This window comes from Aotus nancymaae, unplaced genomic scaffold (assembly GCF_030222135.1).
Source record: "Aotus nancymaae isolate 86718 unplaced genomic scaffold, 86718_ANA_hifiasm-v0.15.2.pri h1tg000019l, whole genome shotgun sequence".
NCBI classification, from domain to species: domain Eukaryota; kingdom Metazoa; phylum Chordata; class Mammalia; order Primates; family Aotidae; genus Aotus; species Aotus nancymaae.
Window position 1 is genome coordinate 5,229,495 of NW_026988431.1, and position 13,794 is coordinate 5,243,288.

The 13,794-nt window shown below is 38.5% G+C and overlaps 1 protein-coding gene across 1 annotated transcript in view; it reads right to left on the reverse strand.

Moving 5' to 3' along the window:
* Positions 1-9,955: 9,955 nt before the first annotated feature.
* The window catches only part of ZCWPW2 (zinc finger CW-type and PWWP domain containing 2), a 408,857-nt gene continuing 405,018 nt past the window's right edge, over positions 9,956-13,794 (reverse strand). Inside the window, exons 15-17 of the mRNA XM_064378597.1 lie at positions 11,321-11,535; positions 11,048-11,180; positions 9,956-10,939 (exon numbers count right to left, since the gene is read on the reverse strand). The gene's annotated coding sequence lies outside the window, so the exon portion shown is untranslated. The remainder of the gene's footprint in view (positions 10,940-11,047; positions 11,181-11,320; positions 11,536-13,794) is intronic.

Here is a 13,794-nt window from a genome sequence, read left to right on the forward strand (position 1 = left end):
GGGAAGAAAGCCAAGGAAGTTGCTTAACTTGCTTTTAATCTAGACCACAAAGGAAAGGGCATTTTTGAGACCTAAATATAAGCCGGCCAGTTCCCCCAACTTAGTTTCCAAATATCACTTTGGAGTCAACACTTTAGGAAAACAAACAGTCTGCTTGCTTTTTCTCTTGTGCCACTGTAACATCATACTCACAGGCATTTTCCTGCTTTAAGCTCATTTAATGGTTTCTCATCTTGCTGCTATGGTTTGAATAATGATTTCCCCTTCAAAATTATGCTGAAACTTAATCCCCAATGCAACAATGCTAAGAGGTGTGGCCTTTGGGAGGTGATTAAGTCATGAAAGCTCTGCCCTCATGAATGGGATTCACACTTTTATAAAAGTGCTTGAAGTTAAAAAGAGTACTCTCTTGCCCATGTTTATTCCACCATATGAGGACACATGGATACGTGTGTCTGGAGGAGATAGCAACAAGGCACCATTTTGGAAGTGAGGACTGGGCCCTCACTAGACATGAAACTTGCTGGTGTCTTGATCTTGGACTTAACAACCTCCAGAACTATGAGAAATAAATTTCTGTTGTTTATAAATTACCCAGTCTATGATATTTTATTATAGCAACACAAAAGGACAAAGACAATGCTTAGAATAAAATCTAAACTCTATCCCATAGTTTGTAAGTCCCAACATGATCTAATTTCTCTGATTTCATCTCATACAACTTCCATTTATGGGATTTAGATCATCCCACTGGTTAAACTTTATCTCATCCTTAAACATACAAAGCTCATTTCTTTCTCGTGGATTTGCATGTGCTGTTCCTCAGTTTAGAACACTTTCCCTGAGACCTTTGCCTGGCTGGCTTTTCCTTATTCTTCAAGTCTCACTTTAAATATCACCTCAAAGAAACCTTCCCTAACTACATACATTTCACACCCACAACTCTCTTCTATTCTTATTAGCACAAATAACAATCTATTGGTTTATTTGCACAATAACCATATGTTGGTTTATTTATTATCTCTGTCCCTCCTCTAGAATATATGCTCTAAGAGTCCAGATTTAGTGTGAGTCCAATGCCTGGCACTCGCCATGACAGGGCCCTGAAATATTTGATGAATTATGAACAGCATGCATTTGCTAGGAGTGTCCATCTTGATATTTCCCCACATAGCTACATAACAGGATTTGGGAGTCCAGGATCCAACAAACAATGTTCCACACCATCAGAACCACCAGGGATAAGGCACAAGTCAGAATGTGAAAGCTCCACAGAATAAGGTGGAAGAAAAGAAAGAAAAGCTAATATCAGTTGGACTGAATCAAGCAACATTCTACAGAGAAGAAGCAATTCTTATGCATCTTTGAAGAGTTTGTTGGCTTTCAATAGGTAAAGAAAGAAGAAAATAACACACACACAAAAAAAGAGGAGGCTGGGCATGGTGGCTCACACCTGTAATTCAGCACTTTGGGAGGCTAAGGTGGGCAGATCACCTGAGGTCAGGAGTTCGAGACCAGCCTGACCAACATGATGAGAAATTCCGTCTCTACTAAAAAAATACAAAAATAAGTGAGGTGTGGTGGTGCACACCTGTAATCCCAGCTATTCAGGAAGCTGAAGCATGAGAATCAGTTGAACCTAGGAATGGAGGTTACAGTGAGCCAAGATCACACCACTACCCTCCAGCCTGGGTGACAGAATGAGACTCTGTCTCAAAACAAAACAAAAATCAAAGAAAGAGGAATAACACAAACAAATGATTAAATTTAAAGACATGTTGGAAGGCTGAGATTATGCCAATGTAGTGAGAGGGTTTATAAGTGAATAGTGGGAGAGCAAAATGAGAAAGAAAGTTGGGGCTATATATTAGAAGTTCTGGAATGGCAGGATAAAGAGGGTTTGAACATATCTCATTACATAACAGGAATCATGAAAGCTTCTATACCAGGGAATATTTTTGTTGCAATGATATTTAAGATGGGTTGCAGTGCAGAGAGACTGAAAAGGAGGAAATTTGTTAAAAGGCTGTAACAATGATTTGAATGGTAACATTAGGTGCCTAAGTTATAGTTTTGTCAGAAGATGAAACAAAGATATTAATGTCAGAGAGACATACTGGAGGCTGAGTCATGTGGATGTGTGGGATGATAAAAGAGAAATTTTCGTAAAGCAAATAATGTGACTGATATTCGGGAAAAGGAAAAACAAAGCGGATAAACTGGGTTGGGAAGAGGAGGAACCCAGTTCTCTTACAGGCAGGTGATTTGAGTTGCCTGGAGCACATCTAGACAGAGATGTACTATAGTTAGTTAAAAATGAAGATTCAATTTTGAAGGGAGGTTGGATTGTCAATCAATTCCTATAGAAATAATGATTTAAACTGTAGAAGAGTTTGCTAAGAGAAAAATAAAGAGGTGAAGAGACAAAGAGAAAAGCCAGTACCTTTAGGAAACATCTACCTTCTAGGATCAGACAGAGAAACATGAAAACAAGAGTTTTTTTTTTTTTTTTTTTTTTTTTTCAGATGTTTCCAAAATAGACTGAACACCTGATCTGTGTGTTAAAAGTTCAAGTTCCTAACAAAAGTATAAATAAATGCATCTATTTATCTTCCAGCATGACTCTTCCTGCAGGATCGAAAATGTCTTATTAATGTCACCCACAACATTCATTTATTATGGCCATTTATTATTCATCTTGAAGTGAGAGCACACCTAGCACTCGCTTAAACACTTAGGAAGACAGACTTCCTTCGATAACAGGTTCAGGTAAAGGGAGACAAGTTTTATACTTCAAACTTAAAAAATAAAATCAAGATTTAGGATCTGGGTTTAAAAGCAGAGAACGCCTTTGATTGTGTGAATTACTTTTCCCTTACCCCAAAGAATCGTTTGGAAGCAATTTCATTAGTATTTATTTACATGAAGGGAATTTTCTACATGAATTATGGAATTCTGTTCGGTTCTTATTAAGATTTTTGTATCACTCTGCACTTCGGTCTCTGCATGAGATCTATAGCTGCTAGGCAGTCAGTTGCCAGAAGAGAATGGAAACTATGAGGAAAGGGTAGACATGGTGAAATATGCAAGATTCAAAATAATACCAATTTCTATAGCCCAAGGACTTGTCTTTTTAGAAGTTGTTACTTTTTCTTGCTTAATCTTCAGCTTGATGAATGGCTTCAAAATTAAAGGCATCAAAAGTCATCTCTGCATAGCCAACAAGCCTCATTTTATGTACCTTAGACCATTGTTTCTCAGAGTGTGGTCTCACTGCCAGCAACATCAGTCTCATCTGGAAACTTGTTAGACATGCAAATTTTCCAGCCCCCACCTCTGACTTGGTAATAATTGTGGGGGTAGGCAAAACAAATGTGTTTTAGTACTCCCTCCTGGTGATGGTGCTTTGATAACCATTGCCTTAGACCAATGACAAAAATTCCAAGGAGCATTTCATCACCCATAAGATGAACATCTCTATCCTAAATCTCATCAGTTCATACCATTTACAGATGATAAAACTGATCTTTCTGGTGTATCTCATGGCTTTCTCCACTTGGATGGTGTCTTATGTTGGTCAAAAAAAGAACTACAAAATGGAGATCAATAAAACACATAAGGCTAATAAATGAGAAAAGAATGTGATTCGAATTTAATGATCCAAGAGGGCATGGTATAGAAAAATAAATGTTCAAAATTAATATTAGATTTAGAACACATAAAAATTACCACTCATATTAAAAAAGTTAAAACATTTGATCTTAAAACACAGTCATGCATCTTTTAATAACAGGGATACGTTCTGAGAAATGTGTCCTTAGGTCATTTGTCATTGTGCTACCATAGAGCATAATTACACAAATCTAGATGGTATAGCCTACTACACATCTAAGCTACATGGTATAGACTATTGCTCCTAGGCTACAAACATATACAGCATGTTATTGTATAGGTTTGAACTATATAGTACTAAATACTGTTGGTAATCGTAACGGAAAGGTATTTGTGTATCTAAACAACATAAAGGAAAAGTAAAAATGAGGTATAAATGATTAAACATAGTACATTTGTGTAGGGCACTTACCATAAATAGAACTTGCAGGACTGAAGTTGCTCTGGGTGAGTCAGTGAGTGGCGAATGAATGTGGGCTTAGGATATTATTATACACTAATGTGAATTTTATAAACACTGTACACTTAGGCTACACTGAATTTATTTTAAATCATTTTTGTTCTTCAATAACAATTAACTTCAGCTCACCGTAACTATTTGCTTTATAAATATTTTAATTTTTTTAACTTTTTACTCTTGAGTAATAACACTTAGCTTAAAACATATTGTACAGCTGAACAAAGGTATTTTCTTTATTTCCTTATTCTTAAAGTTTTTTCTGTTTTCAGATTGTTAAATTATATTTTCCTTTTTCAACTTTAAAAGACACACACACATACAGTAGCCCACTCCTACACAGGTTAGGATTATCAATATCACTGTTTCACTGTCTTCCAGCTCCACGTCTTGTCCTACTGGAAGGTTGTCAGGGGCAATAACAAGCAAGGAACTCTTATCTCCCATGATAACAATGTGTTCTTCTGGAATACCTCCTGAAGAACTGGCCCCAGGCTCCTCTTGGGGAGTAGGTTGCCTTGCACTACATCACCACAATCATGTGAGTAATACATTGTGCTAAAACCTTATGATGGCTACAGCATCACTAGGCAATAGGAGTTGTTCAGTCCAATTATAATTTTATGGGACCACCATCATGTATATAAAACATCATTATGTGGGACATGACTGAATACTTCCTTCAAGCACTTCCATTAAAGTGACCAAAAGAAGTAGCATTTTGACTATCACCATATTCCTGGGGATAAAGCTACTACACAATCCTAGTGCTACTCTTTATTATTAGGAGTCAGGGCTTCTCAGGGACTAAAATCTTAGCTAACAATAAAGAACAAACAATACGGGTATGGAACATCTTGTTGCCTTTAAGCAAGAGACTTTCAAAAATGTCTCAGAAGTAATGCTGAAAAGACAATGGAGATAGCTTATGGGGTTGCTCACAATATAATAATTTGAACAAGAATAATTATAGTTTATTGGAATAACTTATGTCTGTGAAAAGCCTTCACTTCAGTCCATAAAAGTACTAGCAATAAAAAAAGTAGAAGATGTACAAAGAGTTCATTGAAAAACAAAGAGAAAGGCATATTTATTTTTAAAATATTTTAGTGAGTAGGTTAGAAAATTGACATGTATAGATATTCAGTTTCTTTGAGATGTTTCAATATCTATATTTTTCTCAAGAAATAGGAAAAAATCTACAGTGAATGTTAAGTCAAATAACTCAAGAAAACTTGGAGATTTTTCTTGGTAGACCAGATGAGTTATCAGCTCCTATGGTCACTCATAAGACTCAGGAGAAAAATTCCAGTGGTGTGTTGGAAACTGATATATGATGTGGTGATCACAAGAGTATCTGCTGCCCAGATTTATCCCTTCAACTCTTAGATAATGAAACCACTAGATGCTTTCATCAAAAATACTGAAAAACTACAGCGTCATGAAGTAGAGTCTTACTGACTGGAACTAAGATTTGATGGACATGGGAACCCTCAGAGGAGGCTCCATGTTTCTAGTATAAGACAAGGGCTTCCAACAGCCATTGACATAGTAACTGAACTTTAACTCTCAGAAAAAAACTCAAGCCAGAAAACACTGGCCCAGGACTGGCTGTATCAACTTTGAAGGGATCCAATAATATCCATGTATCAACCAAAAATCATGTGATTGATAGCCCAGTATCTGCAACACCAGTTGGACTGAAACTGCGTTCTTTTTCTTTCAAGTTTAGCAAGATTACTGAAACCTAGGAAAGTATAAACAATGAGAAGTATAACAAACAAGGAAGATATAAAACAAGTTTGTGAATAATGGAGACATAAACCCATTATATAAATACTACCTAATAGTTTAAGTGTAGGAATAAAAATTTTGAATCCCATTGTGATTGTGATTGTGTTTGTGCATGTACATGTGGTGCCATCTGCTTTTAAAGTTTGTGAAACTTAATGAAATTGGTCAGTATTTTATTAAAATACTTAGGAGAATTTGTCTAATTAAATTTGTAATCTAATTAAATATCTAAGACGATTCCATTCATCAGATGTGTTTTATTAGTAGCAAGAGCATTTAAATGTTTTTCTAAAAATTAAAAATTAATAAGATTAAAATGCAAGCATTAAAAAGGTACCTATAATAGTGTATCACTGCATAAAAAGTTCTTGGTCATAAAAAAATCCTAGAAACAATGTTATTCTTTGATTTTTTTCCTCATAGGAATCTAACCCCTCAACATCTAAGCACGCATCCAAGGATGGGATTTTGATTTTCTTTCCCTCCTCCAGTAAGCACAAGGCTGGGTGCACACTACTAATGGCTTAAAATTCCATAGGAAATCTATAAAATAAACAGTTTCCATCATCTAGTGTATTTCAAGTAAAGAAGGAGTAGATACCGAATATGAAGAAAGCTGTTATCAATCACATACTGAAAACAAAGAGGCATACAATATATCCCCACCCTCCAAGATCTTTGCAAGAGACGAAAAGACGTAAGACAGACTGATAAATACTATTAATTCCTTTTACATCTCCGATAAAATAAACAGAGACTCCTTTACTGAGAACCCCATAGAGAAAACATGTTTCTCTGTGTGTCTCCTTCCAAGAAAACAAGTAAATTCAGTGTGTGATGTCTATAACAAAGATTCAGTCACATTTTCTCACTTTACACGATTGACATTTTCAATGTTTATTTCTAAAAGCACTAGTGGGTCAGTCTGACATGCTTTTTAGAGCATCATAACTTGAACTTAGAGAATTGGCTCTAGTTGATAATAATAATGGCAAAATGAAATCCCATTTATAATACTGCCACACTAGAAAAAACAAACCTCTTGTATTACATCCCCGATCAATGTGTTAGCTACTCCATGCCATATTCAATATTCCCACAAAAACGTCTCAGTACAACAAAGGTTTGCGACAGATAGTATCTTGGAGTCTCCTGTAATGGGATTTGACAAGAGCCAGGCACTCTAGGCAAGCTCAATCAATGTTAATTGAAGCAGAAGTGATTCAAAGGCAAATAGGAGTCCTTGAGAGGTGAGAGGGGGGCTTTGGGATTGTGACTCTCTCCTTTTCCCATTACCCCCTTATATTTAGCGACTTGCTCTAGCCTGTGAATTGTAATTTGATTTGCCGTCAGGTGACTCTTGCCTGGTATTATTATCATGTTAGTTGAGTCTTTCATTTAAAGGAAAAATATCTCATAACTCGTGAAGGTGCCTATTTTGCAAGAAGGAAATTGTTCTCTGGCAACTGTGTCTCAGGTTTATAAGGCCCCCATTCCTGTTCTAATCCCTCTGATATTAGCAGTAGATAAACAAAGAAAGAGACTATTTAGTCTTGAATAATACTGCTGTATTTCCTCTGGTGCTTTATTATATCTATAACTGACCAGCACCAGAACTTTGAATTTGCTTGGGCTTCTCCCAGAAGCAGACTCTAAGATGGAACTTTTGTGCAAATTACTTATTGGGAAAGTAATTCTAGGGAGCACTGGTTAAGAGTGGATAACAGTGTGAGATAGAGAATAAAACATGGCCAACAGCTAGTTAACACCATAAGCAACTGGAGCATCACCTCACAGAACTCAGAGCCAGTGTAGAACATGCCTCATTCAGTCCACCAAGGGGTGAGGGAGCTGGAGGGTTTACATCACACATCTCTTCAGCCATTGGTTGAGGGCTAGTCTCAGTGGGGCAGGGAATACATGCCCTAGCACTTCTGGCCTGTGATGTACAATGGTGCCCCAGTTAAAGGAAGCCCTAAAAAATTTGGACAGGATGCCAATTGTAGCCGCTACAACCTGCTTACAAATATGCAACCTGCTTTCAATTCCAGTGGTTCTTCAAACAGATACACCATATCACCAACCTCTGGATAAACTGTTGGAGAGAATTGGAAAGAGGTTATTTCAGTCTGACATAAATGACATCCTTTGATCAAGACTTTGGGAACTTTGGGAAAGTTAGAGTTGGCATCGTTCTGCTCAAGAATCTAATATTGTTTCTCTTTTAGTTTGGTACTCTATCAGTTACCTGTCATACAGCTTTTGGGCTAAACATTCACAACCATTAGAACTTCCTCTAGATATGATATGCTGAAACCTCAAACTGCTAAACAGAAACCAGAATTCAGCATAAGGTAGGTTTAACCTAGATCCCATCCAGAAGTGAATTTAATTTAAAAAAATATTATTAAAAATAATTTACTTTTCATGTTAGGTAGAACACATTTTCCAAGAGCATAGGCAATAATTGTGGGAAGCAGGCGAGAGAGAATGAGAATGAATAGACCTAAATTACAAATAAGGACAACGAAATTCCAAAGGTGAGGTTTAAAGTCACAAACCAGTAAGCAGTCAGACAGGTACAGAAACCCAAGTGAGGAAGCAGCTGAGTTTGGCAGTGTAGAGTTCAAGCTCTGGAGTCAGGACAACCTGACCGATTCATCCAGCTATGCCTCTCACCAACTGGGTGGTCTGGCTCACTTACCTAACCACTCTGTGGCTCAATTTTTCATGTAAGCAATGGGGGTAACGAGAGTACCTACTCATGCAATCCCTCTGATGATGAAATTAGCCAGAGCCCGTAATGTTTTGCCTAATGCCCAGCCTACAGTAAGTGCTCAATAACTGTTAACTTGCTGCTGCAATTATTATTGTCATTTTAATGACTTCAGGGTAGAAAGTAGAAAATATTCTTTCTACTATGCATGTCTTGAAGTCCAGGGATAATGCCTGTGGGACAATAATCTGTACCATGGCAATAAGGGAACAACTGTTCCATTTGCCACCCAGTCCAAAATGAATTGCGTCAGCTCTTGTCTTTGCTGCACATTTTGATCATCCCAAAATCCCAAGTGTGGTGGTAGAGAATACCAGGGTTCTCTCGGAAGTGCTTTCCACTAAAGTGACAGATCTAGTGTGATGTGGTTTTTGATGGTTTGGATTGTTCTCCTTAGTTAAAGAGCTCTCCTTGTCAGAATCTAGAGAGATACTCACCTCCTCTTGGATGACATGGGCTTGAAGTTGTAAACAAGTAGAAAAGGCAGTGTCTCATATAGTTATATGAGTTTCTGAGAATGGGATAGTGTCATCGTTGTGAAGGGGGTAAAACATCTGCCCAATTTTCAGAAGGAGGAATTAAAGAATTGAGGTATTTGGTTATGTGGCCAAGGAAGGCAGCAGCAGATTCTCTGCTCCAGACTTCTGCCTCATGAATCTTCACGTTTTTTCCAAGGGCTTTAAGTAAAGAGGCCTAAGAAACTACTCAGAGGTTACTCAGTGTTCTCAAATAAAGGTCAACTGTAAGAGACTTAGAAATTCATTCAATTATTTATTAACAAAATAGCCATCATTTATTGAGTATTGCCACATCCAGATGAATTTACAATGTTCAAAGTACCATCCATGTGATGTCCTTTTACAGGCACTTATCACCACAATCATAGGAAGTATCATTATCCCCATTTTGCTTATGAGGACACCGAGGTCCAGAGGGTTTTTGGCTTGTCCTAGAATCTCAGAAATAAATAGGGACTCCAGAGTTAGAACACGATGGCAGATGGCAGCACATCTATGTAACAGGGTTAGGCTGTAACTAGAGATTTCTGTAGTTGTTGGTAATATGAAAAATTGAGAAGCTGACCATACAACTGACCACATGTGTAGACAATGGACAGCTCTAGTGCTATTTCTGAAAGAGCAATAATGCTAGGTCCAGCTGAAATGTCTAGCAGGTCAACCACTGATAGGTCTACACTGGACTTCCCTAGAAAGCTACTGAAGACACAGTTTTACAGGAAATTGACAGAGACCTTATTGCTGAGTCAACTGAAGGTGTTTTATTGCAAGGCAGGCACAATTACAAAACATAAATCGGAAATACCACAGTTTTCATAAGCACAATCACAGAAGCATGCCTTGTTCTTTACTCCAAAATGGACAGATCCTCAGACAGACCTGCGCAACATTGTGGATGAGGTCAGTAGATCTCTAATTCCTGCTTTGACTTAGAAAATAGTATTCTGAAACCATCCACTTACTGTTGACTAGCTTACATTCAGGGTATTTGAAGCCACTTTTGATATTTACAATTTCTTTAGCATTCTAGCTGCAGGATCAAACAGGAATTAAATTTCAACCTGCAAGGTTTGTGTTTCTTTGTAGTGTAACATATATATCAAATAGTGTGCAAGAGCCTCAGGTATAATGTATGTTTGATTATGTTTCAACTCTAAGCGATACCACATTGAGATCGCTTCAGTAGCTAAGCAAATGTGACTCAGGCTATTACCTGGATTCAAACTTTAAAAAAAATAGAATGAAACAAAAGAAAGGAAATGTATTTTAACCTACAGATCAGTACTATACAAATCAAACAACACAGCCCCATTTACAAGGTAACGTGGGATTGCAATTCAGGAAATCCCTAGGGATAAAACTTGTTCATAAATAAGGCTAATTTCAGCACAGAATAATACTTTTTAAAGCAATTTTTTTATAATTCCCAGAATCAAGGAAAGAAAAAAATTCAGGGGAAAAAAAAAAAAGAAATCCAACCAGTCAAAAGCATCCAGCACTACGTGTTAGGCAGGTGATAGCAAAGGAAAAACAGTCCAATGAAGAACTACAGCTCAGAGAACATCAGTCTGCAGGGATGCTGGGTGCGAGTCAACTTTAGGTGCCTGTTGGCTCCAGTTTCTGTGTTTCTGTCCTGTGCATCAGCAGCATCTTCCTTACTATGCTTCAGCAGCTCCCGGGACACTCAAGGGGGTGATCCGTCCTCTGGCAAAAACTCAGGGCCTCAGGAAGAACACACAGGAAAAAGCCCATCAGGCAAGAGCCCAAACAATCAGATAGTGAAAGGTTGATGGAGTCAAGGGGCAGAGGGAAGAGTGGATGATTCCTTACCTCCTCCCAGCCTGCCTCCCAACGCTGCTCCTGAAGGGTGGCTTTATGCTTTGGAACAGCCAGTGGCTTGGAATCTCTGAGATCTTGTAGTGAGCTAATTGTGGTATTCATCACCTTATAGTCCATGGTATCTCTGTTGACAAGAACATAAAATAAATACCTTGGCATCAATGTTCTTTGGAATCTCGAGGAGGAGACACAACGGAGCAACACAGACACATAGAAAGAAGGGAAAGGAGGACGAGAGAATAAAACTCAGAAAGGATACTCTACCTGCCACCTTTCCCTGGAATTCCCCTAGGCAGTCGTATCCTGGACTGGATGGAGGCTTGAGGTGATTTCTAAGACCGCCCATAGGTCTCAAAGGTCTGAAAGATCAGGAGGCATCATTCCACTGCTACACGAGCACCTGAACTCAAAACTCAGCTCCTTGAGAACCTCAGCCAGCCTCGCCCCAACTCTCCTGAGTGGATGATGTCACTGAAATACTACATAACAGAAAGCAAAATGCAGTTGAAAATTAGCAGGAGATCCTCCTTCCTTTGCCCCAGGGTGGTAGTCAAGGAAAGGCCAGGGGGATGGGGGTAGAGAGGGTTTCAACCACATGGTCTTCCCTTTAACGGTTTCAAGGTTCAAATCAGCCCACTCTTAACTTCCCACCAAGTGACAAAAGTTCTAAAAAGATTCTTGCAGTGCCATGGCCCATGCCCTTTAGTTCAATCTAGCATTGCTTGTGGATATCACTCAGATCCTGAAGAGTTTTTATTTTAGACAGGCTTCCTGCCTGAGGCAGAACTCCAGACCTGGAATACGAGAGACACCTGGTTCCACTTGTGATCCTTCTTTCCCAAAACCTATAGAAAGCCTAGGGCTAACTCTTTGCCCCTGAAAGAACCTGTCTTCCTGGAACACAGGGTAAAAATCACATAGTGAAGAACGCAAGCCAGAAATAACACAGGCTGGGAATAACACAGGCTAGAAATTGTAGAAATTGGAGCGCTACCAAGAAAGACTTACAGAGAACACAATTCAAGAGAAACTTAATTCCAACAAACCCAATGGCATACCGAAGAATAGAGGTTGATAGGAGTGGTCTGTCCTGGATACGCATAATAAAGCAGGTACATTATCTGTAGAGTTTAAAAGCAATAAATAAACTAAGAGTCAGCCTGCTCTTTATTATGACCATGCTCTGGCAATTCTAAACAATGTTGGTGAAAGATATTGCTTCTTACTCAGGCAGTTTCACCTCCTTGGTCCATCACTGCCAACTACACATGTTATCCTGATCCTATCGGAGTCTTTGGATGTGCCCTTCCCCCTACCCATAATCTCCTTCTCCCAATCCCACCCAGCCTACACCCTGCTCACTTCCAGATCCTATTTCAAATGCTCCCTCTTCAATGAAGCGTCCCAGGAACCTCTTGGCTTACTGATTACTCCCCGTATCTCCGAGGACAATTTATCCATATATTTTTATCTATACCTTACATTTGATTTATATATGCACATTATCTTTCCTATTAACAGACATCAAGATGCAGTGAAAAGTGTACAGGCTCTGAAATCAGGCCTGGGTTAGAATCCCATTCCTCACAATGAACTGGCTGTGCAATGCTGAGTTAGTTATATATATTTAAAAAACCTCCTTAGCTTATTTCCACATCTACAAAATGGGGATATCACCTATCACACAGAGTTGTTGCTTGAAATTAAATAATACACACAAAATATCTAGCCTGAGATAATATACCCTCTACAAGTATTTGTTTCTCTACCCTCTGCCTTAAAGGCAGAATCTTATTCTTTCATCTTTAATTTCCCGTCCCCAGTCCCACAGGACTTATCAAAATAAGGCACAAAATGTGGCAGGTATAGAAATGGGGAGGCTTTTGTATGGGAGGCCTACCACATAGGATTGTGTGGAGAATGAAATAACTATGTGTTCAGTGCTTACATCAGACCCTAGTACACGGTATGAGTTGTATAAATAAATGTATGTTAAATAAAGTGACCTTGTGAGCTAATGTAGGATTCCCTGCCTCCATGGAGTACTCCAAATATAAATTATCAATATCAGGGAGAAAACAGATATGGCACAGCATTTAGAAACTAAGAGAGAGACCCTCTTCCATTTTAGGTAGCATGTATTGAGAACTCACAATGTGCCATATACAGCATTAATAACTTTATAAATAGTGTTGCATTTAATTCTCACTTGAACCCTGTGATGTGCTATCTTCACTATCCGTATTTCACAGATGGAGCAACAAAGGCACAGAGATGTTAAGTAACCTACCTATGGATCCACAACTAATAAAGTGCAGAGCTAGGTTTGGAGACTAGGTTTTTTTCTAACACTTATTTTAAGTTCAGGGATACATATGCAGGATGTGCAGGTTTGTTACATAGGTAAAAGTGTGCCACTGTGGTTTGCTGCACAGATCATCCCATCACCAAGGTATTAAGCCCACCATCTGATAGCTGTTCTTACTGATGTTCTCCCTCCTTCCACCCTCCATTCTCCAACAGGCCCCAGTGTGTGTTTCCCGGCCCCATGTGTCCATGTGTTCTCATCCTTCAGCTCCCACTTATAAGTGAAAATACAGGGTGTTTGGTTTTCTGTTCCTATGTTAGTTTGCTGAGGATAACAGTTTACAAATCCATTCGTGCCCCCATGAAGAACATGATCTTTTTATGGCTGCATAGTGGTCCATGTTGTATATGTGCCGAATTTTCTTTATCTA